The 27414-nt window shown below is 45.8% G+C and overlaps 1 long non-coding RNA gene across 1 annotated transcript in view; it reads right to left on the reverse strand.

The window, feature by feature from the left end:
• Window positions 1-9614: 9614 nt before the first annotated feature.
• LOC135051348 (uncharacterized) overlaps window positions 9615-27414 on the reverse strand; it is a 201980-nt gene continuing 184180 nt past the window's right edge. The window contains exon 3 of the long non-coding RNA XR_010242198.1: window positions 9615-9864. This is a non-coding gene — a long non-coding RNA (uncharacterized LOC135051348). The remainder of the gene's footprint in view (window positions 9865-27414) is intronic.

The raw sequence follows: 27414 nt of genomic DNA on the forward strand, positions 1-27414 counted from the left end.
GGGGAGGGGTGGAGTGTCGCATGTGGTGGAGGGGAAGGTGCGGGGGTGTGGTGCATTGAGGAGGGATCTGGAGGCGCTGCGGGTACTGTACCTGCCAAAAAGGTAGTTGGAGGGCATGCAGTAACAGGGCCAGGACAGGAGTGACAGGGTCAGAACAGGGGTGACGGGGCCAGGACAGGGGTGACGGGGCCAGGACAGGGGTGACGGGGCCAGGACAGGGGCTAGGACAGAAATGACAGGGACAGGATAGGGGTGACGGGGCCAGGGTAGGGGCGGCAGGACCAGGACAGGGGTGACAGGGCCAGTATAGGGTTGACAGGGCAAGCACAGGGGTGACAGGGCCAGGATAGGGGTAACAGGGCCAGCATAAGGGTGAAAGGGCCAGGATAAGGGTGACAGGGTAAGGCCAGGGTTGACGGGGACATGACAGAACACAGGGCACGGGAGAGATTGGTATTAGGGAAAAACAGTGGTGACAGACAGATGTGTCTTACCGGAGTCACTGCTGCTGGCTGCTGCTGTTCCACTCCAACCTGTTGGGATCTGCTGCTGGTGGAGACTTGGCATGGCTGACTCTCTCAGGCTGGAGTCCTGCTTCCTCTGCCCGTCAGCATCCCTCCCCCCCCTCCTCAGTCACACACCGCAGACTTCGCGTAGCTGCCGGTCACTGTGGTAAGGGGAGACTGGGAGTGACTGGTTAGCCCCCAGGAGACGCTGCGACTGGAGGGAAAAGGGGGTCATAGCATGCACGCGGCGCGGACCTCGCGGCTGCTGGGCACTGTGGTAACGGGAGACTGGGAGTGACTGGTTAGCTCCCAGGAGACGCTGCGGCTGGAGGGAGGAGGGGGTCTGAGCCTGCAAGCAGCTCGGACTTCTGCAGCGCTATCCGCTGGCTAAAGTGTGTGAAGGAGCTGGGCGCACCTCACTGTGGGCGGCAGCGCTGCAGCTAGTGGTGGGGTTGCCGGGGCTGGAGATAACAGAGGCAGTACGGAACCTGCACAGCGGCAGGTGCCCCACAAAACTGCAGCTAAGAAGCGTGGAGTGTGCTAGAAAGTGACGCTCCTTCGCGCCAGAGAGACCCTGCTGAGTATGCTGATGTGGGGGGTCAAGCACACAGTGAGCCGGTGCCCGTCTGTCTGTACGGCATACCCCCTCACACACCCCCATACCTCCCAACTGTCCCGGGGTTCCAGCAGCAGAGCCGGATTAAGGGGGGGGGGGGGGGGGCAGGGGGTACGTACCGTGGGCCCCACAGTTTTAGGGGGCCCCCCGGCTGGAGTAGCTCTGTCCCAGCTCAGAAGCTCCCCCGTCCTGCCAGCAACAGCGGCAGCATTGTGCTACAGTCAGCACACGCTGCTGCGTGTTGGCAGGTCTGTGGTGTTGCAGGGAGGCAGCAGTCTCCCTGCTTTCTTCTGCCTGTGTGGGTATGTAGAGTGGAGCGACCACCTCCTCTGGATTTAGCCCTAGCTGAGGGGCCAAAATTCCATATAAAAAAAAATCCCAGAATTTGCATAAGGGGGCGTGGCCACGCGAGCCGTGATTATGCCATGCCCCCAACCCCACAGCAGGCACAGCAATGAGATAGGGCTCCCCTGTCTCAAGTGCCCTGGACCCCCCCGGACTCATAGAGTGCTGGGCATGCCCCCTCACTGACGAAAACGGGGCCCTCCTGCAGGCTCCGACCCCCTCCTCCCTCCAGCCGCAGCGTCTCCTGGGAGCTAACCAGTCACTCCCAGTCTCCCCTTACCACAGTGCCCAGCAGCCGCGAGGTCCGCGCCGCGTGCATGCTATGACCCCCTCCTCCCTTCAGTCGCAGCGTCTCCTGGGGGCTAACCAGTCACTCCCAGTCTCCCCTTACCACAGTGCCCGGCAGCTACGCGAGGTCTGCGGTGTGTGACTGAGGAGGGGGGGAGGGATGCTGACGGGCAGAGGAAGCAGGACTCCAGCCTGAGAGAGTCAGCCATGCCAAGTCTCCACCAGCAGCAGATCCCAACAGGTTGGAGTGGAACAGTAGCAGCCAGCAGCAGTGACTCCGGTAAGACACATATGTCTTTCACCACTGTTTTTCCCTAATACCAATCTCTCCCATGCCCTGTGTTCTGTCATGTCCCCGTCAACCCTGGCCTTACCCTGTCACCCTTATCCTGGCCCTTTCACCCTTATGCTGGCCCTGTTACCCCTATCCTGGCCCTGTCACCCCTGTGCTTGCCCTGTCAACCCTATACTGGCCCTGTCACCCTATCCTGTCCCTGTCATTTCTGTCCTAGCCCCTGTCCTGGCCCCGTCACCCCTGTCCCGGCCCCGTCACCCCTGTTCTGACCCTGTCACTCCTGTCCTGGCCCTGTTACTGCATGCCCTCACACTACCTTTTAGGCAGGTACAGTACCCGCAGCGCCTTGAGACCCCTCCTCAATGCACCACACCTCCGCACCTTCCCCTCCACCACATTCGACACTCCACCCCTCCCCTCCCCCACACGCTGTGCCTCCAGATCCCCTACACCACCCGTGGCTCCCACTCCTATGCCCCTCCACCACCCACAGCACCTCCAGACCCCCTCCACCATCCACCCCCCATATATGTCTCCCCCCACACCTGCCCCCCTCCACCCGCAGCATCTGCAGTCCCCCCCTCAACCACCCCTCCCCCACCCATGGCACCCCCGCACCTGCCGCGCCTCCGGACCCCCTTCCCCATCCACCGCACCACCCGTACCTGCCCCTCCCCTACCCACGGCGCCTCCGGACCCCCTACCCCACCCCCAGCACCCCCGCCCCTTCCCATCCCACAGCACCTACGGAACCCTTCACCCATCCACAACATCCCCGCACCTGCCCCTCTCCCACCCGTGGCACCCCTGCCACTCCCCCACCTACAGTGCCTCCGGCCCATCCCCCATCTGCAGCCCCCACTCCTCTGCCCCTCCCCAACCTGCAGCACCTCCCAACCCTTCCCCATTTGGGGCCCCCCCCGCTTCCGCCCCCCCTTAACCCGCAGCATCTACAGACACCCTCCATCATCCGCAGTCCCCCCCACACCCGCTACATTCTGTACATCGTGCCCTGCAGGTGCTGTTCACGCCGTCGCAAGGTGTTGCGCCTCCTTCACCATCGCACGCCCTTTCATTGTGCAATATTTAACCACTAACAAAGGAATGCAGGTAATATTCCATATAATACAAATATTGAACCCCAGAAAGGCATGCAAGGGTTAAGAGGGCGTTGCCCCTTGCGACGGTGTGAAGAGCGCCCGTAGGGCGCGATGAAGCACCTAGTATATATATATATATATATATATGAACTAAACAGATATGAAGCTGCAATTACCTTCAGCTATTGAAGCACTGACTGCGTCTAGAAAGTAGCGTTGTGTATAGTACTGTTTTAGTTTGCAAGATTTCTGTGTATATGGGCCCTCATTCCGAGTTGTTCACTCGCTAGCTGCTTTTAGCAGCATTGCACACGCTAGGCCGCCGCCCTCTGGGACTGTATCTTAGCTTAGCAGAATAGCGAACGAAAGGTTAGCAGAACTGCTACTAAATAATTCTTTGCAGTTTCTGAGTAGCTCCAGACTTACTCCTACACTGCGATCACCTCAGTCCGTTTAGTTCCTGGTTTGACGTCACAAACACGCCCTGCATTCAGCCAGCCACTCCCCCGTTTCTCCAGCCACTCCTGCGTTTTTACATGGCACGCCTGCGTTTTTTAGCACACTCCCTGAAAACGCCATGTTGCCGCCCAGAAACACCCACTTTCTGTCAATCACACTACGATCACTCGAGCGTTGAAAAAACGTCGCTCGAGCTTGTGGAAATCTCCAAAGTTTTGTGTTAAATAACTAAGCGCATGCACGCTGCGTACCATGCGCATGCGCATTTTCTACCTAATCGCTCCGTTGCGAAAAACGGCAACGAGCGAACCACTCGGAATGACCATCATGGTGTAAATGCTGCAGCAACAGTATATTCTTGTACTTCTATTTCATAATATAGAAACTTGTCATAGGGAGCTGTTCAGGGGAAATCTCATGCTATCAGAACTGTTACTAAAGATTAGAGATGTGAACCGGACATTTTTCGGGTCTTCTGTTTTGGTTTTGTATTCGGTTCCGCGACCGTGTTTTGGATTCGGACGCGTTTTGGCAAAACCTCCCTGAAATTTTTTTGTCGGATTCGGGTGTTTTTTTCTTCAAAAAACCCTCAAAAACAGCTTAAATCATAGAATTTGGGGGTAATTTGTGATCCTATAGTATTATTAACCTCAATAACCACAATTTCCACTCATTTCCAGTCTATTCTGAACACCTCACACCTCACAATACTATTTTTAGTCCTAAAATTTGCACCAAGGTCGCTAGATGACTAAGCAAAGCGACCCAAGAGGGCGGCACAAACACCTGGCCCATCTAGGAGTGGCACTGCAGTGTCAGACAGGATGGCACTTAAAAAAATTGGCCCCAATCAGCACATGATGCAAAGAAAAAAGAAAAAGTGGTGCACTGTGGTCGCTGGACGGCTAAGCTAAGCGACACAAACACCTCAATATCACAGGAATTATTAGTTCTAATCAATGGTATTATTGGTCCAAATCACTGGAAGAAAATGACAAAATCACTGTAATTATTCATTCTAATCAATGGTATTATTGGTCCAAATCACTGGAAGAAAATAACAAAATCACTGGAATTATTCATTCTAATCAATGGTATTATTGGTCCAAATCACTGGAAGAAAATGACAAAATCACTGGAATTATTCGTTCTAATCAATGGTACTATTGGTCCAAATCACTGGAATTATTCGTTCTAATCAATGGTATTATTGGTCCAAATCACTGGAAGAAAATGGAATGGATGGATACTTGCAGTGACACAGAGCTGCAAGATAAAGCAATGGCCTACTGTACACAACTATATACTGTTGGGTCACCAAAATGCTGCACTGTAATACTATATATATACTGCTCACAAAAATGCAGCACAGATATGGAATGGATACTTGCAGTGACACAGAGCTGCAAGATACAGCAATGGCCTACTGTACTGTACTACTATAATTATTATATAGATGACAGATATAAAGTTACATTGTGGGGGAATCCAGTATACATTCTGCCACCAGGTACCAGTGAATGACCACATCATGTATATAGATGACCGATATAAAGTTACATTGTGGGGCAATCCAGTATACGTTCTGTCACCAGGTAGCAGTGAATGACCACATCATGTATATAGGTGACAGATATAAAGTTACATTGTGGGGGAATCCAGTATACGTTCTGTCACCAGGTACAAGTGAATGACCACATCATGTATATAGGTGACAGCAGTGCCGTAACTAGGCATTTTAGCGCTGTGTGCAAGAACCGACTTTGGAGCCCCCCCCCCCGTACAAGATAGGCACAGTGCGTTCCGCAGGCGCGCAAAAAATATATAGGGGCGTGGCTTCACGGGAAGGGGCGTGGCAACAAAATAATAGCAATTCATACTACGGTGCACAGTAGTCTCCATTATTCAAATTATGCTGCACAGTAGCGCCACTACACCAGGTAGAGCCCCTTTTATACATTACAGCAGACAGCATCCCCCTTTTTACACATTGCGGCAGCCAGTCCCCCTTTTTACACATTACGGCAGCCAGGACCACTTTTTACACATTGCGGCAGACAGGACCACTTTTTATACATTGCGGCAGCCGGGACCCCTTTTTACACATTACGGCAGCCAGTCCCCCTTTTTACACACTGCGGCAGCCAGGACCACTTTTTACACATTGCGGCAGACGGGACCCCTTTTTACACATTGCGGCAGATGGGACCACTTTTTACGCATTGCGGCAGCCGGGACCCCTTTTTACACATTGCGGCAGCCAGTCCCCCTTTTTACACATTGCGGCACACAGGACCACTTTTTACACATTGCGGCAGACGGGACCCCTTTTTACACATTGCGGCAGCCAGGCCCCCTTTATACACATTGCGGCAGCCAGGACCCCTTTTTACACATTGCGGCAGACGGGACCCCTTTTTACACATTGCGGCAGCCAGGACCCCTTTTTACACATTGCGGCAGATGGGACCCCTCTTTACACATTGCGGCAGCCAGGACCACTTTTTACACATTGCGGCAGACGGGACCCCTTTTTACACATTGCGGCAGATGGGACCACTTTTTACGCATTGCGGCAGCCGGGACCCCTTTTTACACATTGCGGCAGCCAGTCCCCCTTTTTACACATTGCGGCAGACAGGACCACTTTTTACACATTGCGGCAGACGGGACCCCTTTTTACACATTGCGGCAGCCAGGCCCCCTTTATACACATTGCGGCAGCCAGGACCCCTTTTTACACATTGCGGCAGATGGGACCCCTTTTTTACACATTGCGTCAGATGGAACCCCTTTTTACACATTGCAGCAGACGGTGTCCGAGAGAGAGAGAGAGAGAGAGAGAGAGAGAGAGAGAGAGAGAGACATACTTACCTTCTCCCCGCTGACAGGCTCCTCGTGCAGCTTCCTCTCGGTGCAGGCAGGTGAGAAGGAGGAGGAGGGAGGGGGAGCAGAGAGCCGCAGCAGCGCTATTTGATTGGTAGTAAGCGCCGCTGCAGCATCCCCCTCTCCTTCTATATTGGCTGCCTGGCGCTGCTGTGGATGCTGGGATGCATCCCAGCATCCACAGCAGCGCCAGGCAGCCAATACAGAAGGAGAGGGGGATGCTGCAGCGGCGCTTACTACCAATGAAATAGCGCTGCTGCGGCTCTCTGCTCCCCCTCCCTCCTCCTCCGCTGCCCGGCTCTCCTGTCTTCTCTCTTTACAGTGCGGCGCACGGCGCAGTTCAGAGGCGGCATGTAATGTGTCAATTTGACTCATTACATGCCGCTGGCCGTGCGCCCCCAGGGCAACTGCGCTGTGTGCCAAGCCCCCTTGGCACACACGTAGTTACGGCCCTGGGTGACAGATATAAAGTTACATTGTGGGGGAATCCAGTATACGTTCTGTCACCAGGTACCAGTGAATGGCCACATCATGTATATACTTATACTGGTGGTCCCCAGTCCCCACAATGCAGCACACTGATCAGATATTTGCAGCACACTGAGCACAGATATTTGCAGCACACTGAGCACAGATATGGAGCGTTTTCAGGCAAAGAACGTAGATATTTTCAGCACACTGAGCACAGATTATTTGCAGCACACTGAGCACAGATATTTGCAGCACACTGAGCACAGATTACGGAGCTTTTCAGGGAGAGAACGCTGCCACGTCCTCACCGTTCAATCTCCAATGCACGAGTGAAAATGGCGGCGACGCGCGGCTCCTTATATAGAATACGAATCTTGCGAGAATCTGACAGCGGGATGATGACGTTCGGGCACGTTCTGGGTAACCGAGCAAGGCGGGAAGATCCAAGGCTGCCTCGGAACCGTGTAAAATGGGTCTACTAAAGATGGAGAAAAGTGAAGGTAAAGGGTGCTTTCAATGTACAGTACAGTAGAAGTGATAAATGTACTTTGGTATCCGGTCTCTAGGTCGACCACACTGAGGTCGACAATGTCTAGGCCGACCACTATTGGTCAACAGTAAGGTCAACATGGTTTGTAGGTTGACATGTTCTAGGTCAACATCACATTGTTTATCTTTTTTTTTACTTTTTCATGCTTTACGATCCACGTGGACTACAATTGGGAACGGTAACCTGTGCTGAGCGCAGCGGTAGCGTAGTGAGGCAGCTTGCCCGAAGCCGCTCGCCCTGCGAGAGGACACCGTGCACTAATTGGGGTTCCCGGTCACACTACAGAGAAAATGACACCAAATTTTTGAAAAAAATCATGTTGACCTTTTGTCCTGTCGACCTTGTACATGTCAACCTACAGGCCATGTTGACCTAGAAACCATGTCGACCTACTTACTGTAGACCAACAGTGGTCGACCTAGACACTGTCGACCTAAGTGTGGTCGGCCCATGATACACACCCATGTACTTTATAGTGCATAGCCGCATAGTTTCTGTATTCCGGTAGTCTTTGAGTGAGAAAACCATGAAAAATAAAGAATGCAGTAATCTCTATCTCATCCTTTTGCCTCTCATTTAAAACTTCCAGATTAGTGGGTTAGGAATACAGTTAGTTGTAAAAACTAACAGTGTTTAAAACCTGTGTGTAAGAAGGTAACAATTGTAATTGACGTACCAGTCCCAGGAAATACATAAAGATGAGAGGTGGCTACCAATATATTGCGTACTGGTAAAATACTTTATAAATAAACAAATACCATATCCCATGGTGCATTGGGCAGTAAAATAATGCTACATATTACTGTATTTGTTGTAAATGACTCAACAATATTGTAATTCTTTTCCAGTTTTTTGGTGAAAAGAGATGAATAATCCAGCACTGATATGTATATTATGGTCACGCCTCCCCTTATTTGTATGCACCCCCTCCAAGATTTTATAGTTTAAAAACAATTGTGCAATATTTTGGTGGCACATTAGAAGAAAAATAATAAGCCTAGGGGACCACACCCAAAAGATGTGTAATTGTCGAGACAATTCACTTTCAGCCTACTTAACTCTTTGGTTGCGGAGTGAGCATGTATACTAAGTAATAATGTGGAGAGGACTGCCAGTCTTGTCAGGAGAGAAGAGGTTAAGCAAGAAATACAGAATTGCTCAGACAATGAAGTTACTTGCTGCACCTCTATCCATTTGTAAGAGGGGCCCTGCCCAGGGCTCCACCTTTCTAATAAAAGTGCCATGAATACACAGCACACACCCTGCCCGGATGCCAGCAATGTGTTTTTTGGGTTACGTTAACACAAAAAAGAATTTAACAGTACTGATTGCCAAAGAGTCTCCTTACTCGCTAAACTATGTCTTCCCTTATTACGAACTCAGTTTCTTATGACCTCTGTCTTTATAGATGACAAGATGGGGAGTCGTAAGTCTCAAGGTCAAGATGACTGTCTCTCAAACTGATGTCACTTTTATGAATATGTGTTATTCAGCCTCGTTGTACACAAACTCCCAGTAAAACATGTCCTCTCGTGTCTGGTGGTTTCATCATTACTACTTCTTTTTATGTTCTAGTGAGGTAGTTAAATGACAGAGAGAGAGATCCCTGGAATTCCACTGATGTCACTCATAGGTGTGATGGCAAGTCGACGTAAGATGGGTGCAGTACCATGATGTCCAGCACAGAAATGGGAAATCCGAGCAAAACATTATTATTTTTTAATAGGTCCCATGTACAGATGTTTCATTTAGGCTGTTGTCCATTTCTTGGCGCATATATTACTTATCACTTCATACTTCAATGCCAGGGGCGAGGGTGGAGACGTAATTTATGTAAATGGTTTAGGCAACTCCCATGCAATCACTGAACTCTTTTAGTGTTTGCAGGCCTGAGAAAGTCAGGCTGAAAATATGCCTACAACCAGTGGCTTCAAGCAACAATCACAAAGATAATGAAACCTGTTGTAGGCGACTATACCCTAAATGAGAATGCAAATACTGATACTGTACACCATAAATTACCTCGCTGTAGGTACTATATATATATATATATATATATATATATATATATGTAAAAGAACAAATGAGGAGCGCGGAGTATAAGTAAGCAGTTAAAAGTATTTAATTAACAGCAGCATCTGCATACATACATCTTAGTATCGGACAAGCGGCACAATGTTTCACACACATCCGGACAGCACCAGGGGAGCGGCCGTTGACCACAGCTGATTCACCGATCCCTTGCTCGGGACTCCACCAGATCAGGACAGCAGACAAAGGATTATTCCAGCATCCGATTACCACTCCAACATGTTTCGTCTTAGAGACTTCGTCAGGGGGAGAGGAAGCTGCGGAGGATTTATAAAGAGATTGAAAAAGTTACTGGACTGCTGTGAATATAGCGCAATTATTCTTTTTCTTATTTATATATATATATATATATATATAAAAACAATGAACAAATGCACACTCCTTAAATGTAAACAGACGGTGCTCCCTTCAAACTGTTCCTTCCCAGGTCCAGAAAAAATATTATTGTAGGAAAAGGTCACTCAAGTAATATAAAAAATTATTTCATTTTATTAATTTCCAAAAGACACTTTAAAAATCCATACTGATGGCAATGGTGGAGAATAAAGTACTAATATCCATAGTAATCCAAGCACAATAAATGCCACTTCAATTCATAGTTTCAACATCAATGCAACACTGAGAAAATTTCAAAAGCCAAAACTTATCAGTATAAGTTTTGGCTTTTGAATTTTTCTCATTTTTTTTTCTCATTGGATTCTTAAAGTGTCTTTTGGAAATTAATAAAATGAAATATTTTTTTATATTACTTGAGTGCCCTTTTCCTACAATTATATATATAGAAGAAAAAGATTTGCAATAAGGTAGTTGTATGACTAAGCTAAGCGACACAAACAATTGGCCCATCTAGGTGTGGCACTGCAGTGGCAGACAGGAGGGCAGATATAAAAAAAAAAAGGCCCCAAACAGCACATCATGCAAAGAAGAAAAAGATTTGCAATGAGGTAATTGTATGACTAAGCCAAGCGACACACACAATTGGCCCATCTAGGCGTGGCACTGAAGTGGCAGACAGGAGGGCAGATATCGAAACAAGGCCCCTAACAGTAACAGCACATGATGCAAAGAAGAAAAAAAGGTGCACCGAGGTTACTGTATGACTAAGCTAAGCGACACAACCACCTGGCCCATCTAGTAGTGTCACGCAGTGGCTGAATGTCGAGAGTGGGACGCAATTGTTCGGTCCACCGACAGCATCTCCAGCATGTTCCAGTCACTTTTAAAAAAATCTGCAATTGGTGGACTTATACCGCAGTGCCCTAGGACTAATACAGCAGTACCCCTGGACTCATACGGCAGTGTCACACAGGATGGCACTTTTCAAAAACTAGGCCCCAAATAGCACCCCATGCAAAGATGTCGAAGAGGTGCAATGAGGTAACTGTATGACTAAGCCAAGCGACACAAACAATTCCAACTGGAATTATACGTCCAAATCACGGGAATTAATTGGCAAGATTACTGTAATTAATAATTGTAAATTACTGACATTAATTGGCAAAATCACTGTAATTATATGTCCAAATCACTGGAATTAAATGGCAAGATCACTGTAATTAATAATTATAAATCACTGACATTAATTGGCAAAATCACTGTAATTATACGCCCAAATGACTGGAATTAATTGGCAAGATTACTGTAATTAATAATTGTAAATTACTGACATTAATTGGCAAAATCACTGTAATTATATGTCCAAATCACTGGAATTAAATGGCAAGATCACTGTAATTAATAATTATAAATCACTGACATTAATTGGCAAAATCACTGTAATTACACGCCCAAATCACTGGAATTAATTGGCAAGATTACTGTAATTAATAATTATAAATCATTGACATTAATTGGCAAAATCACTGTAGTTATACGTCCAAATCACTGGAATTAAATGGCAAAATCTCGCTATCGCCTGCCTAGTGAAGTGGAATCTAGATGGGATTTGGTACCGGGGACACAATACCTCCATCAATTGTCTAAATACCACTGCACTAATGGCGGATACCGGGCGCCCATCTAACACCAACATAAGTGTCAAGGCCTCAGTTATGAGGGCTTCCATCATCATGTGAAGCTGAACCACTAGTCATGAACATAGGCCAGGGCCTCAGCCGTTCCTTGCCACTCCGTGTCGTAAATAGCATATTGACAAGTTTACGTTTCTCCTCAGACCATTTCAATTTCTTTTTTTGGGTCTTTTTACTGAACATTGGCTTTTTGGATTTTACATGCCCTCTACTATTACATTGGGCATTGGCCTTGGCAGACGACATTGATGGCATTTCATTGTCTATGTCATGGCTAGTGGCAGCAGCTTCAGCACTAGGAGGAAGTGGTTCTTCTTGATTTTTCCCTTTTTTATCATCAAAATTTTTGTTCTCCATTATTTTTTTGGAGTTATATGAGACAATATGCGGCACAGGAATGACTGGAATGACTGATGGACAGGACATTACCACTGGTCTGATGCAGCACAACAGGTTGTTGTTATAATTATTATACTGCAGCAGTGGACATATAGCAGCAGCGTATATCTGATTCGTCACTGGAATTACTGATGACACAGGACACTACCACTAGTCTGATGCAACACAGCACCACTTATACAGCTACACTGGATATATGGCAGCAGAGAACACCAACACTGTGACTGGCTGGACTGATTCAGCACAATACACTGACTACACTGGACTGGTCTGCACAACACAGCACCACTTATACAGCTACACTGGATATATGACAGCAGAGAACACCAACACTGTGACTGCCTGGACTGATGCAGCACAATACACTGAGTGACTGGACTGGACTGAGCACTTGCCACCCCACTTTCCTGCCCCAACACACAGACACTGAACACTGAGGACACGTCCTCTCTATACACTCTCCGAGACTGGAGTGAAAATGGCTGCGACGCGCGGCTCCTTATATGGAATCCAAATCCTGCGAGATTCCGACAGCGGGATGGTGACGTTTTGCCGCGTTCGGGTTTCCATTCAGTGCAAGGTGTCCAAATACAGGGGCCAATACAGAGGTGATCATAGATGTTTTAAAAAAAGCTATGATCAATTACTCTGACATGTGGGGGGATGCTCATCAAAGGGCAAGTATACCCCGCCTGCCGGATTCAGCCCCCCCCCAGACATGCAAGAGCATCGCATGGGGGCGAAGCTGTTGCATGTTTAATGTAGCCCTCTGTGAGGGAAAATGGCTACCAACCAAGTTTCGGTTCGCATGTAACATGCTTCCGCCACGGCCCCCCAACAAACTGTCCAGACATGTCTGCATTGTCCGGACCGCTCCCCCTCCAACGCCATAGTAGTGCCGCCGCAATGTCACCGCAACACTCTCTCCTGTCCCATGACAACCTCTGCCTGTCAATCAGCGCTCTTGACCTCAGACTGCAGCGACGGTTTATCTTTCAGCAGAACAACAACCCTAAGCACACAGCCAAGATATCAAAGGAGTGGCTTCAGGACAACTCTGTGAATGTCCTTGAGTGGCCCAGCCAGTGCCCAGACTTGAATCCGACTGAACATCTCTGGAGAGATCTGAAAATAACTGTGGACCGACGCTTCCCATCCAACCTGATGGAGCTTGACAGGTGCTGCAAAGAGGAATGTGCGAAACTGCCCAAAGATAGGTGTGCCAAGCTTGTGGCATCATACTCAAAAAGACTTGAGGCTGTAATAGCTGCCAAAGGTGCATCAACAAAGTATTGAGCAAAGACTGTAAATACTTATGTGATTTCTATAGATGAGTGGGTTAAGCTCTCAGAGAACCGAACCCTACCGGACTTCACCACCCGAGTCCGGATGACGTTTTGCCTCGTTCGGGTTTTCCCGCCTGACTCGGAAACCAGAACGAGGCAAAACGTCATCATCCCGCTGTCAGATTCTCGCGGGTTTGGATTTCATATAAGGAGCGTCCCTGCCATTTTCACTCCGGCATTGGAGAGTGTAGAGAGAGGACGTGTCTCCGTCCTCAGTGTCCTCAGTGTCCGTGTCTTCTCCTGCATCTGTCCAGTTACAGTGGTTGTGTCCTCTGCTGCCATATGTCCAGTGCTGCTGTAGAAGTCCAGTCCAGTGGTGCTGTGTTGTGCTGCATCAGTCCAGTGGTGGTGTGTTGTGCTGCATCAGTCCAGTCACAGTAGTGGTGTCCTCTGCTGCCATATGTCCAGTGCTGCTGTATAAGTCCAGTCCAGTGGTGCTGTGTTGTGCTGCATCAGTTCAGTGGTGGTGTATTGTGCTGCATCAGTCCAGTCACAGTGGTGGTGTCTTCTGCTGCCATATATCCAGTGCTGCTGTATAAGTCCAGTCCATTGCAGTGGTGCTGTGTTGTCCTGCATCAGTCCAGTGGTGGTGTCCCTGTGCTGCCATATATGTCCAGTGGTACTGCCGTATATGTCCAGTGATCCTGCCGTTTATGTCCATTGATACTGCCGTATAATTACAGTGATCCTGCCGTATAAATCCAGTTATCCTGCCGTATAATTACAGTGGTACTGGCGTATAAATCCAGTCCAGTGATACTGCCGTATATATATGTCCAGCGGTACTGCTGTATATGTCCAGTGATCCTGCCGTATAATTCCAGTGATCCTACCGTATAATTCCAGTGATCCTGCCATATAATTCCAGTGATCCAGCTGTATAAATACAGTGATCCTGCCGTATATGTCCATTGATACTGCCATATATGTCCAGCAGTACTGCCGTATAAATCCAGTGATCCTGCCGTATAATTCCAGTGAAGTTGCCGTATATTTACAGTGGTACTGGTGTATAAATCCAGTCCAGTGATACTGCCGTATATGTCCATTGATACTGGCGTATATGTCCAGCGGTACTGCCGTATAAATAAAGTGATCCTGCCGTATATTTCCAGTGATCCTGCCGTATAATTACAGTGATCCTGCCGTATAAATCCAGTAAAACTGCCGTATAATTACAGTGGTACTGGCGTATAAATCCAGTCCAGTGATACTGCCGTATATGTCCAGCGGTACTGCTTTATATTTCCAGTGATCTTGCCATAAAATTCCAGTGATCCTACCGTATAATTCCAGTGATCCTGCCATATAATTCCAGTGATCCAGCTGTATAAATACAGTGATCCTGCCGTATATGTCCATTGATACTGCCGTATATATCCAGCGGTACTGCCGTATAAATCCAGTGATCCTGCCGTATAATTCCAGTGAACTTGCCGTATAATTACAGTGGTATAAATCCAGTCCAGTGATACTGCCGTATATGTCCAGCGGTACTGTCGTATATGTCCAGCGGTACTGCCGTATAAATCCAGTGATCCCGCCGTATAATTCCAGTGATCCCACCGTATAAATCCAGTGATCCTGCCGTATAATTCCAGTGATCCTGCCGTATAATTCCAGTGATCCTGCCGTGTAATTCCAGTGATCCTGCCATATAATTCCAGTGATCCAGCTGTATAAATCCAGTGATCCTGCCGTATATGTCCATTGATACTGCCGTATATGTCCAGCGGTACTGCCGTATAATTCCAGTGATCCTGCCATATAAATCCAGTAATCCTGCTGTATAATTACAGTGGTACTGGTGTATAAGTCCAGTGATCCTGCCATGCAATTACAGTGGTACTGGCGTATAAATCCAGTGATCCTGCTGTATAATTACAGTGGTACTGGCGTATAGGTCCAGTCCAGTGATACTGCCGTATAATTCCAGTGATACTGCCGTATAATTCCAGTGATACTGCCGTTTATGTCCATTGATACTGCCGTATATGTCCATTGATACTGTCGTATATATGTCCATTGATACTGGCGTATATGTCCAGCGGTACTGCCGTATAAATCCAGTGATCCTGCCGTATAGTTCCAGTGATCTTGCCGTATAAATCCAGTGATCCTGCAGTATAATTCCAGTGATCCTGCTGTATAAGTCCAGTGATCCTGCCGTATAATTCCATATAAATCCATATAATTCCGTATAAATCCAGTACAGTGGAGCTGCCATATAAGGACAGTGGTGCTGTCCTGTGCTGTATATTATTTACTCCAAATAAAGGGGTTATTAATATTTAATCCAAATAATTTTCACAGGGTTTGCCCTGTGAGATGTAGAGGTACGCTCTCCTGTACTGCATATTGTTATATAACTCCAGAAAAATAATGGAGAACTAACATTTGGAGAATAAAATATGGAAAGATCTAGAACCAATTCCTCCTAGTGCTGAAGCTGCTGCCACTAGTTATGACATAGACTATGAAATGCCATCAACGTCGTCTGCCAAAGCCGATGCCCAATGTGATAGTAGAGGTCATGTAAAATCCAAAAAGCCAAAGTTCAGTAAAAAGACACAAAAAAATAAATTTAAATGGTCTGAGGAGAAACGTAAACTTGCCAATATGCCATTTACGACACGGAGATGCAAGGAACGGCTAAAGCCCTGGCCTATGTTCATGACTAGTGGTTCAGCTTCACATAATGATGGAAACCCTCATCCTCCTGCTAGAAAAATGCTAAGAGTTAAGATGGCAAAAGCACAGCAAAGAACTGTGCATTCTAAGATGGTATCACAAATCCCCAAGGAGAGACCAAGTGTGTCGGGGGTTGCGATGCCTGACCTTCCCAACACTGGATGGGAAGAGGTGGCTCCTTCCACCATTTGCACGTCCCCTGCAAGTGCTGGAAGGAGCACCCACAGTCCAGTTTCTGATATTCAAATGGAAGATGTCACTGTTGAAGTACACCAGGATGAAGATATGGGTGTTGCTGGCGCTGAGGAGGATTCTGATGGTGAAGTGGTTTGTTTAAATCAGGCACCGGGGGAGACACCAGTTGTGCATGGGATGAAGAAGCCCATTGTGATGCCTGGGCAAAATACCAAAAAATCACCTCTTCGGTATGCAATCTCCACAAATCCGGACAACAGGTGTCAAGCAGTGTGTTGCCTCTGTCAATCTGTAATAAGTAGGGGTAAGGACGTTAACCACCTAGGAACATCCTCCCTTATACGTTACCTGCAGTGCATTCATCATAAGTCAGTGTCAAGTTTTGAAACTTTGGGTAAGAGCGTAAGCAGTCCACTGACACCAAAATCCCTTCTTCCTCTTGTACCCAAGCTCCTGCAAGCCACATCACCAACTCCTTTAACATCTACTTCCTCCTCAGTCAGGAACGTCAGTAGTCCTGCAGGCCATGCCACTGGCAAGACTGAGGAGTCCTCTCCTAATCGGGATTCCTCTGGAGGATCCTTGAGTGGTACGCCTGCTGTTGCTGCTGCTGTTGTTGCTGCTGGTAGTCGATCGTCATCCCAGAGGGGAAGTCGGAAGGCCACTTGTACTTCTTCAACTAAGCAATTGACTGTCCAACAGTCCTTTGTGAGGAATATGAAATCTGACAGCAGTCATCCTTTTGCAAAGCGGATAACTGAAGCCTTGACAGCTATGTTGGTGTTAGACGTGCGTCCGGTATCCGCAATTAGTTCAGTGGGACTTAGAGAATAGTTTGAGGTACTGTGTCCCCGGTATCAAATCCCGTATAGGTTCCACTTCACTAGGCAGGCGATACCGAGAATGTATAGAGACATCAGAAAAAGTGTCTTCAGTGTCCTACAAAATGCAGTTGTACCCACTGTCCACTTAATCACGGACATGTGGACAAGTGGAACAGGGCAGACTATGGACTATATGACTGTGACAGCCCACTGGGTAGATGTATGGCCTCCCGCAGCAACAACAGCAGATGCACCAGTAGCAGCATCTTGCAAACGCCAACTCGTTCTTAGGCAGGCTACGCAATGTATCACCACTTTCCGTAAGAGGCACACCACTGACAACCTCTTATGGAAACTGAGGGACATCATTGCACAATGGCTTACCCCAACTAGACTCTCCTGGGGATTTGTGATATCGGACAATGCCACCAATATTGTGCGTGCATTACATCTGGGCAAATTCCAGCACGTCCCATGTTTTGCACAGACAATTAATTTGGTGGTGCAGAATATCTTGAAAAATGACAGGGGCATGCAGGAGATGCTGTCGGTGTCCCAAAACATTGCGGGCCACTTTTGTCATTCAGCCACCGCGTGCCAAAGACTGGAGTGCCATCAAACACAACTGAACCTGCCCTGCCATCATCTGAAGCAAGAGGTGGTACCGAGGTGGAATTCAACACTCTATATGCTTCAGAGGATGGAGGAGCAGCAAAAGGACATTCAAGCCTATACATCTACCTACGATATAGGCAAAGGAGAGGGAATGCACCTGACTCAAGTGCAGTGGAGAATGATTTCCGTCTTGTGCAAGGTTCTCCAACCCTTCGAACTTGCCACACGTGAAGTCAGTTCAGACGCTAGTAGCTTGAGTCAGGTCATTCCCCTCATCAGACTTTTGCAGAAGCAGCTGGAGAACTTGAAGGAGGAGCTAAGATGGAGCAATTCCGCAAAGTATGTGAGACTTGTGCATGGAGCCTTTCATTCGCTTTGCCAGGATTCAAGGGTGGTCAATCTGTTGAAATCAGAGTACTACATTTTGGCCACCGTGCTTGATCCTAGGTTTAAAGTCTATGTTGTATCTCTCTTTTCGGCAGACACAAGTTTGCAGAGTTTCAAAGACCTGCCGGTGAGAAAATTGTCAACTCAAGCGGAACGTGACCCGTCAACAGCTTCTCCTTCAATTTCTCCCGCAACTGGGGCTGCGAGGAAAAGGATAAGATTTCCTAGCCCACCCGCTAGCGGTGATGCAGGGCAGTCAGGAGTGAGTGCTGACATCTGGTCCGGACTGAAGGACCTGCCAACAATTACTGACATGTCTACTGTCACTGCATATGATTCTGTCACCATTGAAAGAATGGGGGAGGATTATATGAGTGACAGCATCCAAGTAGGCATGTCAGACAGTCCATACGTATACTGGCAGGAAAAAGAGGCAATTTGGATGCACTTGCACAAACTGGCTTTATTTTATTTAAGTTGCCCCCCCTCCAGTGTGTACTCCAAAAGAGTACTTAGTGCAGCCGATAACCTTGTCAGCAATCAGCATAGGAGGTTACTTCCACAAAATGTGGAGAAGATGATGTTCATCAAAATGAATTATAAATTCCTCCGGGAAGACCTTGACCTGGAATTGCCTCCAGAAAGTACACAGGGACCCGTGATGGTGGATTCCAGTGGGGACGAATTAATACTCTGTGAGGAGGAGGATGTACACAGTGAAAGGGGTGAGGAATCGGAGGATGAGGTCGACATCTTGCCTCTGTAGAGCCAGTTTGTGCAAGGAGAGATTGATTGCTTCTTTTTTGGTGGGGGCACAAACAAACCAGTCATTTCAGCCACAGTCGTGTGGCAGACCCTGTTGCTGAAATGATTGGTTTGTTAACATATGCATGTCCTGTTTAATCAACAGAACAGTGGGTGGGAGGGCCCAAGGACAATTCCATCTTGAATTTCTTTTTTTCTTTGCATCATGTGCTGTTTGGGGGCTAGTTTTTTTAAGTGCCATCCTGTCTGCAATTGCAGTGCCACTCCTAGATGGGCCAGGTGTTTGTGCCGCACACTTGTGTCACTTAGCTTAGTCATCCAGCCACCTCATTGCACCTCTTTTTCTTCTTTGCATGATGTGCTGTTTGGGGCCTAGTTTTTAAAAGTGCCATCCTGTCTGACACTGCCTAGATGGGCCAGGTGTTTGTGCCGCACACTTGTGCCGCTTAGCTAAGTCATACAGCCACCTCGGTGCAACCTTTTGGCCTAAAAACAATATTGTGAGGTGTTCAGAATAGACCTGGAAATGAGTGGAAATGAATGTTATTGGGGTTAATAATACCTTAGGATCAAAATTACCCCCAAATTCTTTGATTTTAGCTGTTTTTATATTTTTTTTAAAAAATCATCCAGATCCAAAACCAAAACACAAAAGGGTTGTTTTGGCAAAACAAAACCCAAAACCACAACACGAGCGGGATTTTAAAACCAAAACCAAAACACAAAAACACGAAAAGTGCCCACTGCACTTCTCTAGATTTCTTAGTTTTTTATTTTTAAAATTTTTTGCATAACTCTCAAAAACACTTTTTTCAAATTGTCATTATGGGGTATTGTGTGTAGAATTTTGAGGAGTAAAATGAATTTATTCCATTTTGGAATAAGGCTGTAACATAACAAAATGTGGGAAAAGTGAAGCACTGTTAAAACTTTACGGATGCATTGTACACATTTAAAGGGAAAGTTCACTGATAATTCCCCACAAGACAAATATACAAAAATAGAATAAATGTGTAATTGCGTATACACCCTTAGTAAAAAGTCTTGGGTTACTGTATGTAGCAATTATAGCCTCCTTTTTGGCGAATCTTTGGAGGTGTAGCCACAGTGGTGCAATCCCTTTACTCTGCTTAGATGTGTAAAAGGGTGAATCTCTCAGAATGATTCCAACCAGGTATATTGTAGATATACCATGTACCAGAGGCATAACTAGGGTTTTCGGAGCCCAGGGCAAGATGAAGAGTGGCGCCAGAAGGGATGTGGCCACTGAAAATGCCCCACAGTGCCAGTTACATGCCCCACAGTGCCAGTTACAATGCCCCACAGGGCCAGATACATGCCCCACAGTGCCAGATACATGACCCACAGTGCCAGATACATTTCCCCACAGTGCCAGTTACATTGCCCCACAGTGCCAGTTGCCCCACAGTGTCAGATACATTGACCCACAGTGCCAGTTACATTGCCCCACAGTGCCAGTTACATTGCCCCACAGTGCCAGATACAAGCCCCACAGTGCCAGTTACATGCCACACTGTGCCAGTTACATGCCCCACAGTGCCAGATACATGCCCCACAGTGCCAGATACATGCTCCACAGTGCCAGTTACATTGCCCCACAGTGCCAGTTACATTGCCCCACAGTGCCAGTTACATGCCCCACAGTGCCAGATACATGCCCCACAATGCACCCCGACCCCCCCCCCCCCGCTCACTCACCGCTTCTTCCCGTTCCCGTGACTGTGCTATGTGAGGGGAGGAGAGCGCAGCGCCTCTCCAGCCCCTCACCGCTCCAGGTCTCCGGTGGCGGCTATGTGGCGCCGGTTCGCTAGCCAATCAGAGCTCGCGGACCGGCAGCCAATCAGGAGCCGGTCCGCAAGCTATGATTGGCTAACGCCGCTCGAGACCAGACACACGCAGCGCTGCTGGCAGCACTGCTGGTGCTGGCAGCGGCGGTGAGAGGAGGGAGAGACGCTGCGCTCTCCTCCCCTCACATTGCAGCATGACGGCGGCGAGTGGGGCATGATGCCCTGGCCGCCTGCGGTGCCCCCCTCTGCTGGGCCTGCCAAGGCGCCCAGGGCACGTGCCCCACTCACCCTACCCTTGTTACGCCTCTACCATGTACTGAGAAAAAGAAATAACGCAAGAGTGCAGACACTCAAAATTGGGTAATAAATTTAATTTAAAAAATGCACAAACGTTCATATAAACAGGCATGTAACACATCACATATGTGTAGAGGGCGGCAGGCTTATACTCATCGGACAGCAAATCTCCAAAGGTCCCACATACAGTAGAGTTCCGGATGCTCCTAGATTCTTCAAGGAAGTCCACGTACAGTCCTCTATTTCCGGTGGATATGCACATGCAAAAACAGCCACACTGCTTAATGCATTTTGAACCCTGCTGGGTTTTTCCTCAGAAGTGTTTGTGGCCTTCTCCTGTTTGGTATATCTATATATACCCCCCATCACTTGCTTTAATTGCACCAATTAATGATTTACATTTTCAAATACCGCTTTCTACTTTCACTGGCTGCGTTCCAAATCGCAGACCAGAAGTGATGTCATGCGTTTCATTAGCGCTCTGTATTGCACATGACCAGAAATCCTTTTGTGCGTTCCTAATCGTGCTAACATCCATTTTGCTTTTAATATAAGTAAAGAAGATATTTATTTTTTAGATTTATGTAACTATATAGATTAGAAGATGCATGTTTTAAAACTAAGACGTTTATAAAGGCTACGGACTCAAATGGATATATACTGTATAGAGAGCGAGTCTACACCACCATAACTGGCTGGATGGAATTCCCTTTATCTGGTACAGGTTGAGTATCCCATATCCAAATATTCCGAAATACGGAATATTCCGAAATGCGGAATTTTTTGAGTGAGACTGAGATAGTGAAACCTTTGTTTTCTGATGGCTCAATGTACACAAACTTTGTTTAATACACAAAGTTATTAAAAGTATTGTATTAAAGTACCTTCAGGCTGTGTGTATAAGGTGTATATGAAACATAAATGAATTGTGTGAATGTACACGCACTTTGTTTAATGCACAAATTTATTAAAAATATTAGCTAAAATTACCTTCCTGCTGTGTGTATAAAGTGTAAATGAATCATAAATGCATTCTGTACTTAGACTTGGGTCCCATCGCCATGATATCTCATTATGGGATGCAATTATTCCAAAATACGGAAAAATCCGATATCCAAAATACCTTTGGTCCCAAGCATTTTGGATAAGGGATACTCAACCTGTATACAAGAATTAAAAGAGATTGCAGTGACCAAGCCATCTGTGACGAGCAAATGATACAAACGACCAATAGATTTCTGAGTATTGGTTACTCTAAATAGAGCCAGAGTTAAAATAGATAAAATAAATGGGATGTGTTTATGTGACTTCGGGATTTATGGGATCCCGGCATCTGAAAATCCCGCCATGCCGACCAACAGCGACTATTCCCACTTGTCGGTGTCCACGACACCCAAAGAGTGGGAATAGAACCTGTGGCGAGCGCAGTGAGCCACCAAGCCTGCTGCGTGGTGATCGCAGCGAGCCCGCAAGGGGCTTCGTTGCGCTCACCCCCCCCCCCCCAGCCATCCAACAGCCGGGATCCCGCCGTCGGTATTGTGACTGGCAGTCACATATACCCAAACCAAATAAATAGGGAAGACCTTCTAGTAGAAAAAACAAAAATTGCATCAAATGATGTTAACAAACTTAAGTGAGCCTTCGTGAGTTAGTTTAACTCCGTACATAAGGAAACTGAAAATGTTTTTAGGAAAAATTGGTACCTTTTAAAGAAAGATCCTGTATTAGGGAAAGAAATCCCTGTTGAACCACAATGTATATATCAGAAGGCTCCATCATTAAAAAATAAACTGGTGAGCAGTGCACTGGATGATGGAACAAGAACAAGTAATAGAACCCAAGGGTTCCATTAGTGTGCCCAATATTTAATGTGTAGAACTGTTGAGTCCCACCAGTAAAATCACCAGTTTTCTGGTAAATGGAGAGACCTACTGTATAAGATCAAAGATTTTCTAACCTGCTAGTCCAAAAATGTGGTATATGCAATAGAGTATGTATGCGGACTTGTATATGTCGGCAAGACGAGTAGGAACCTTAAAACTCGCCTTGCCAAACACATTTATAATGTCCGCAAAGGATTAGATACACACTCCTTATCAGCTCACTTCAAAATAAAACATGAGAAAAAAGAGTGTTTTATAAAAAGATTCCTACATGGAAGACCAGGGATTTGGAGAGTAGACTTTCGAAAACAGAAATGAGGTGGATTTTTAAGTTGGGGTCTCTTATACCTAAAGGGGCAAACTAGATGGGCCAAGTGGTTCTTATCTGCTGTCAAATTCTATATTTCTATGTAAGGTTTAAATACTGATTTTGAAATTAAATGCTTTTTAAAATAATGTTATTATGGAAATTTTTTACTGTTGTCTTTTTTTTTTGCTGCTAGGGAAAATATTTATTCCTGCTATTGTTTTTGCTGCTTTTATAATCATGTTGTTTTATTGTAATATACCCTTTCTTTGTTTTTTATGCACATGGAGATTTGCAAAAGAGATAATGATTGTGAAATGCAGGAAACTATATAATACCAGGGGAATGGAACGTAACGGGTTCCTGGTATGTGTATAATCACAGTAAGAACAGCGCTTCGTGTTGAGACTTCCGGGTATGCGCAAGAAAGCGGTGGAATGCATAGCGTGATTTGGAATGCACAAAAGGATATCCGGTCATGCGCAATATGGAGCGCTAATTAAATGCATACCAAAACTTCTGGATTTGGAACGCAGACAGCGGAAATAGGAAGTGGTATTTGAAAACTGAAATCATTAATTGGTACAATTAAAGCAAGTGAGGGGAGGTATAAATACACCAATCAGGTGATAGGCCACAAACACTTCTGAGGAAGAACCCAGCCGGGTTCGAAATGCATTAAGCGGTGTGGCTGTTTTTGCATGTGCATATCCACTGGAAATAGAGGACTGTGCTTGGACTTTCCTGAAGGAACTCTATCTGGAAGACTGTGGGACCTTTGGAGATTTGCTGTCCGATGAGTATAAACCTGCATCTACACATATGTGATGTGTTACATGCCTGTTTATGTGAACGTTTGTGAGTTTATTTTATCTATTAAATGTATTACCTAATTTTGGGTGTCTGCACTATTGCGTTTCTTCTTTTTTTCAGTACATGGTGTATCTACAATATACCTGGTTGGAATTATTCTGAGAGATTCATCCGTTTACACATCTAAGCAGAGTAAAAAGATTGCGGCATTGTGGCTACACCTTCAAAGATTCACTAAAAAGGAGGCTAATTGCTACATAACCCAGTATTAATTTCAGAAGGTGGCAAGATCACTTTCTTTCCAACATTTGTGCCATCTCATAATTTAGTTAAGTTGTGTTACTGCTACTTATAGATACTACTAAATCAGACATTGTTAGTTGTATCTTCTAAGTGCTACATCGTAAAAGTTGGTGATTCAAGTTTACTCCAATGGTGAAATTCTCTCTAAAAAATCTATACAACCATCTGGGAATTAATATTCTTTTAAATGTAACCTTTTCATTTTAAATCCCCTAGTACTCCCATTTGAGACTTTCCTCCTGGAATTCCCTCTAGCAGAAATCTACAGTTAGATTCAAGTGGACTTCTAATACCCTGACGAGATAATTAGACAAACAAAATGTATCTCTTATAGAGATCAAATTAAAATACCCATCATAAACACTGAAACCATTTGGGTTCATCCAAATTAGGCATTTCTTGTTGGCTTTATCCCCATCAGGTACTGCACAAACTCACCCCATTCATAAAGGTCTGTCGGCAATCCTTCACCCAAATGGGAATGATTTCACTGTTATATGGTCTGCTGCTTGAGTCTTCCATCCCTTAGCTACAGTAAGTACCATAAAATGGGAACTGTGACCTCTACAGATAGGAAGGCTTGGAAAGATATCAGGACAGCTATTGTAAAGAGTTTAATATCAGGACCAAAAAAACAAACAAAATAATAAAAAAAAAAACCTATTGAGGCATTTAAGATCATTTGGCTATACAAAGCAGTTGCTAGAAACAGATCTAGACGAGAAAGGTATAAATGTGTGATACAATACAATGATAAAAAACATGTCTATGCGTAGGCCAAGAGGATATATAAAAATGTAGCTGATTATAACAAAGTAACCATGAAAAGTCAGGATGTGTACATGCTAGAGATGTGTGTTGACTCTCGTGCTTTGGTTTTGGATCTGTTTTAACTTTGTATTTTAATTTTGTTGTTGCTAAAACCACCCTTACCCTTATAAAAACAGCTAAAATTACACAATTTGGGTCTTATTTTGTTCCTACAGTAGAATTAACCTGATAACACTATTTTCCAGTTAGTCTCACTCAAATTTGACCACCTCACAGCTCACAATGTTGTTCACCAATATTGGCCTTAGGCTGGCTGGTTAAACTTAGCAGCAAAGTAGTGGCACAAACACACGGAATATAAATCTATTGAAAAATTTGTTGCAAATTAGTAAAGCAAAGACCGTCCCCAATGCCCACCAAAAATACAGCCCATTAAGAAAAAAAAGTAGTGACAATGTAATTGTCCCTGTGCCCTACCACCCACTTTTATGTTGCATATTAAAAAGGACATGCACAATTTAACTAACCAAGCACTTCAGCAACAGGAACTGACACTTTTCATGGCTGAAGTGTTTGATTTCTTTGGGCCCTCAAGAACCAACTTTTTGGAAGGACAACCTTTGATCACTTATGAGGAGGTTGATGGTGGTGGTGTTAAGTACATTATAATTTAGTAAAATAAATTACATGAACTTACTACAAATGATGTACCCTAGATGGTTAACATCTCTACCTCTGCTAACTTTGGCCTCACAAATGAAGCAGATGCCTTCAAAAACATTGTCAGGATTTGGGAAAAAATAATCCTACACCCAAGAGGTGGCTTTTTTTTGTCTTATGTCCAGTCATCACAATCCCTTTCTTTTTATTACAGGCAAGAAATGCAGTCACTGGTGGCTGACTTACACTAATAACATCATAAACATCCCCATCAGATAGTAGTAGTACACAATTATCCTCCTCATTCTGTTCCACTTCCACACAAGCAGCCCCAATTTTATTATGTCCTCATCATCATCTTTATTTGTACTGTTCCCCCAGTGAGTGGAGCAAAAATCACCACTCACTGAGTCACAGTACTAATATATTATGTGGATATGGTGGGGTATGACCTGCGGAGTCACAGTGCTTTTATTTTGTGAACGCAGTGGGTAACAGAACCTACACCACACACAAGTTATATATAAAAAAAACCTCAGCTATTTAAAGTATTTATATATTCTTTTTTTTTTTTATTACAGCTCACTACAGACTGACAGTGCTTATATTATAAGAACACAGTGAGGTACGGCCTGTATAGTCACAGATTTCAGACAGTCAGGGAGGAAAGATTTCCCTCCATGATTGCCTGATATCTTCTCCCTCCAAAACAGCTTGAAGTCTGATGGTGCATGCATCATTCAGCAATCGTTCTCCTTGTGTAGAATGAGGAGAGGGGGAAGGGGGATGCGGAAGACGCACAGCGGCAGCAGCTATGGAGTAGTTGCTGACAGGAGGGGGGGGCCTCCTTGTCTTAAGTGCCCTGGGCCCCATGAAGGTTTAATCTGGCCATGCTTTGATCCCTGTTACAAAAATGAACATAATCCATATATAATAATTAGAGATGTGCGGCGGGCAATTTTCATGTTTTGGTTTTGGTTCTAATTCCCCGCTCGTGTTTTGGTTTTGGATTAGTTTTGCCTAAACCACACTTTCGTGTTTTGGTTTTGGATCTGTATGATTTTTGGAAAAAAAAAACCATAAAAATGGCTAAAATCACAGAATTTGGGGGTAATTTTGATCCTACGGTATTATTTAACCTCAATACCATTAATTTCCACTCATTTCCAGTCTATTCTGAACACCTCACAATTTTGTTTTTAGTCCAAAAGGTTGCACCGAGGAGGCTGTATGACTAAGCTAAGCGACACAAGTGTGCGGCACAAACACCTGGCCCATCTAGGCAGTGTCAGACAGGATGGCACTTTTAAAAACTAGGCCCCAAACAGCACATGATGCAAAGAAGAAAAAGAAGTGCACCAAGGTTGCTGTATGACTAAGCTAAGTGACACAGCCACCTGGCCCATCTAGTAGTGGCATGCAGTGGCTGAATGTCGAAAGTGGCCCACAATTTTTCAGTCCACTGACAGCATCTCCTGCATGCCCCTGTCATTTTTCAAAAATTCTGCAATTGGTGGACTCATACGGCAGTACCCCTGGATTAATATAGTAGTACCCCTGGACTTATACGGCAGTGTCAGACAGGATGGCACTTTAAAAAACCATGCCCCAAACAGCACATGATGCAAAGATGAAAAAGAGGTGCACCAAGTTTGCTGTATGACTAAGCTAAGCGACACAAGTGTGTGGCACAAACACCTGGCCCATCTAGGA

This window comes from Pseudophryne corroboree, chromosome 2 (assembly GCF_028390025.1).
Source record: "Pseudophryne corroboree isolate aPseCor3 chromosome 2, aPseCor3.hap2, whole genome shotgun sequence".
Lineage (NCBI taxonomy): Eukaryota > Metazoa > Chordata > Amphibia > Anura > Myobatrachidae > Pseudophryne > Pseudophryne corroboree.